Raw genomic sequence first — 4547 nt, forward strand, 5'->3', positions numbered from 1 at the left:
ACTGTAGGTGGGCAGGATTGGGCCCCCAACAATTAAATGGCTGAAGGGGCGTGAAGAGACGTGTTATGTCCCTTCTATCCTGGCATGCAGAGGGCTGGTCCGGGGCAATTTAGGATACTGACACTAGATGTCTGCTCAGGCCTAATTTTGAAGCCCAGCCCAGACCTAAACCCAAGCTGAGCATACCTGACCCAAACCCAACCCAAGAGTGTCAAGTCATCTTCAGACCCAACCTGAACCGGACACGTCCCCTAGAACCTGTCAGTGCTGCCGCCTCATCCTTAGGGCTCAGCCTGGTAGGGGCTTCTCGCTCCCCATGCCCATTGCCCATCTTTGTCGGCCGTCTCCTTTGTTGTTTTGCAAGCGAGTGCAGCAAAGGGGGGGTGGCCAGCAGAAGCAGTCCACGCAGCTGCTGCCACTGGGTCGACCCCCTGGGCAGGAGGTGCTCAGAGACCATCTGAGCCCGCATGGGTCAGGCTGTTTTCATATCCAACCTGGCCTGAATGCGACACTTGTTGTTGGGTCCCATCCGGTTCAGGATGGGTCTCCAGGCTCTAACTGACAGCATCCTGCTCTGTCTGGTTAATGTCCTGTAGGTTGGCCTGGCTGGGCATAAGTAAAAGTTTTTCAAATTGCACTCAGCCAGGCCAACATACCAGCCAGTTGCCATCCACCCAGCTGGAGAAGGCAGGGAAGGAGCTGCGGGATCCACACTGGAGAGGTGGTATGGCTGATGGTTTGTAGCAGACCATCCTGACCAGTGACCCAACAAGACCTGAGCTGCCTTCTCAGCTCCCGAACGAGTGGTTCTGGCTGGGTGTGTAGTCCTTGAGGCTGGCATGTGCCATGCTGGGCTAGTCACATTGACAACAGGACGGTGTGAAAAACCGCAGGGCTGTAGTTCTGCAGACAGCATGTCACCAGGCAGCTGTCAGAGGGCCAGGGATCCGTGCAGCTTCTGCTCTCTCCTCTCAGCTCAGACACTGAGAAATTAACTCTTCTTCCTTGCAGGCTCCCGATGGTGCCCACGCCATGTGCAGGAATTGCACAATCTTCAGACTAAGGATGATGTATGTGATTGGCACGTCGGCCCCTAGGCTAGTCATGTAAACACTGATATCAGCTAACCGTGTGGCAAACAGCTGTGGCTCGTTCTCCTTGCTGCCCCTGGAGAAGTGCCACTGGTGGATGCTCTTATTGGCCAGCACACCACTGCAAGTGAGCACGTACGTCCCTGACTGGTACGCAGGCTACAAAACGCCCCAATTTCAGCTCTCCCAGGGTTAGTAACAGGTATGAAAAGTACTTGGGGGTGAGGTGCGGCTCCTGAGTCTGAATGTAAGTTGTTCCATGTTGCCTCGCTGTGGTTGACACAAGATAACAGCTCTAAATATATTGTAGATCTAATCGGAAATGGAATGGGCTCAGTGCCCAGCCAGCATCACTTCTGAGGGTGACTCACTGAACCTGGAGGTAGGATAACTGGAGCATGACTAGGGCTGGGTAGAGAATTTCTCACCACTGGCTAAAATCCTCCAGCTGAGAGGTTCTCAGGCCCTGGTCTGTGGAGAGCAGGCAGGTCACGTGGTTCGGGCTCGTCATCCTTTCCAGCTGTTAAACTGCATTAAAAGAAACTACAAAGCCATTAGCCATTTCCCCATGGCTGCTGTGTGATGATGGCCAATGAGAGGGGAGGTGGTTCAGAGCTTTTGTGAATAGGAGGCGGTAGGTATGAGATGGCCTCTTTGATGAGATGTGGTCTATGCTCTGAATTAGTCAGAGACCCCTCCTCTGGCTCACCCCCCTGAGAAGCAGGGGAAGTGATCCCTTCTGGGATAGAAACAGCACAGCTGGAATAAGTGACGTTTGTCATTTCAACTTACCATGCCAGGTGGCTTGTCGATGACTGACTACGCAAGGCTTCAGAGTAGCAGCCGTGTTAGTCTGTATCCGCAAAAAGAAGAACAGGAGTACTTGTGGCACCTTAGAGACTAACAAATTTATAAGAGCATAAGCTTTCGTGGACTTACGCAAGGCTGTGCTCTGAGGCAGGGGCTGGCTTTGCAGTGCGGGAGGAGGTGGGCTCCTCCAGGGAGGGAAGCTGCCTATACTTTGGATGGGATTAAAGCTCTTAGCGTAGGCCTAACTGTTCTCCCATTGAAGTCAGTGATCAAATGCACATTCACTACACCGGGAGCAGAGTTAGACCAACACTGAGCACGGTGAAAGCCTTGCTCTGTGGGCAGGAGGGAGATAAGATTGCTTCATGGCTGGAGCATGTTCAATGGCAGCACTTACAGCTGCTCTAGTCCACGTGGACTGGGAGAGTGGGGGCATGGAGTTGCCCCTCCCTGCCCAGCTGTACCCTCACAGGGCCTGGAACTCTGCCAGTAACACTGGCCAGTTTCTCTAGCCCATGCTTCAGGGCTCACTCCAGTCTCCAGCTCTCTTGCCCAGGGCAGCTATAATAGTTGATGTAACAGAGTCAGCTAGTGAAGTCGGTTTGGTAATGAAACCCACTCCCTCCCGCCTCTTCAACCCCCTTGTGATATGAAAACAAGGAGACCATGAGCTTGTCCCAAGTTAATTTACATGTGTGTTCATCCTGTGAAACTCATGGCCACGTGATGCCGGCAGATCAAACAGGGTTTAAAACAGGGAGATGAGATTTTTAAGCTACTAATATGTCTTGTTCTTATGCACGGTGTAAGTGTAATGTTGGAGGCAGAAGGTGATAGTGTGTCGGGGTCAGGAAGGAATTGAGCTGAGTGTCTAATGTGAGCGTTTCACTTGATACTGAAGCATCAGGTACGGGCTACCATCAGAGTCAAGATACCAGATGGGAGGGGCCAAGGATCCTATCCTGAAAGGCAAACCCTCTGAAGAAAACCTCAATCGGAATAATAGTGGTTTGCCCTGATCATCCATTGATCTCAAAGCACTTTAGCAAGGAAGCCAGTTATCATTTTACACATGGGGAAACTGAGGCACGGAGCACATGCACACAGCAGGTCAGTGCACTAGAACTCTGCTCTCCTGACTCCTAGCCTGGAGCCCTAGCCACTGGCCTATACTGCCTCCCTTTTACAGTGCTTTGAAAAAAGCCAACCCACAGTGGGATTATTCCCAGCCAAGTGCTAACTCCATGTCTGGGGGAGGTTATGATGTCAACTGTCAAGCGCAGCAGGAGCACTGGTGCCTTTGCCATAGCATGCAATGAAGAATCCATCTAACTCCCTTTCCTCATTACGTCTAGGATGGCTGCTCCTGTTGTCAGGCTCTGCTCACCTTGGGCAAGGTCACTTCTTCGGGACTTGCCTGTCTGCCTCTGACAGGAGCCATCTATCAGCCGGGTGTATTGGCAGCCTCATGCCGGTAGATAGCAGTGAAGAGTGCAGAGCTGTTGGCCAAAGAAGGCAGGGAGGGGAAAAAGCCCAGGGCCAGCTCCCTGTGGTACATTTCCTAGTGTTTATTTTCAGGCTAATCAATGGGTCTTCCTCCTCCTCCTTGGGGAGGACTCCCTCGTCTATGGCCTAATACAGTAGATCTTGCTGCCAGGAAGTTTCTGTTGTACATTTCCCCTCTTTAAATTTTCTCTCTTCCTACTTACGCTTTCCAAAACCTACACGGGAGGGAGCAGTGCATCTCTGTCCTGCATTCTCTCTAATCACGAGGGGCCAGATCTAAAGCTGGTATCAATCAGGGGAGCGCCACTGATTTCAGTGAAACCATGTCAATTTACCCCATCTGAGGAGCCAGATTAGTGTATGAAAAGCATTCCAGATTTACACCACAGAATTTGGTCCCTTCTTTGCAGCTCGCAGTTCCTTTTGTCGTGTCACTCCTCCCAACAGGTGACATGGGGCATGAAAACGCTATTTTCAGAGTGGTTTTGCATGAAGAAATCCACTGTGAGGCGTTCCCTTGCAGTGCACCCCGGCAGCTTCCAAACGGGAAGGGCTCACTCAAGCACAGCCAGGAGTTGCCACCACTCAGCTAGGCGATGTTTGTTTACAGCTTCCTTGTGACGAAGGCAGCAGGACAATAACCCTCCTGCCTGGCAGGGCCTGGGGAGAAGTGGGTAGGGAAGCACTGAGGGCGGAGGTGTGCAAACGCTTTCAAGGCAGTGACAGGCACATCTACAGTAATAAGTAGCCATTAGCACGTAAGCAGAGTTTTGCTTGGATTGCTTTTGACAGGATGTCGTTAGTCTGATGTATATGTGGCTGAGGAGTATTTATAATGTGCTCTCAATGCAGCCAAATTGCTCTTTAATTTGGTGAAACCAATAAGTTGTTTTTATGAATCCCCATAGCTCAGCATGTGGCATTTTCATACTACAGGAGCACTGATGGGCTTTTCTCTGCAGCTGTGTCTAGGCCCTGAAAACTCAGTGAGGAGCGTGCAGGACAGGACGTGTGTGTATTGCTTGTGTCTGCTAAGGGGGCTGATTCAAAGCCCATTGAAATCAGGGACAAGATTCCCTCTGACTGCAATGGGCTTTGGATCAAGCCTGGAACTGGTGCTAATGTGGCATGGCACAGCTG

The sequence above is a fragment of the Chrysemys picta genome, chromosome 19, assembly GCF_011386835.1.
Source record: "Chrysemys picta bellii isolate R12L10 chromosome 19, ASM1138683v2, whole genome shotgun sequence".
NCBI classification, from domain to species: domain Eukaryota; kingdom Metazoa; phylum Chordata; order Testudines; family Emydidae; genus Chrysemys; species Chrysemys picta.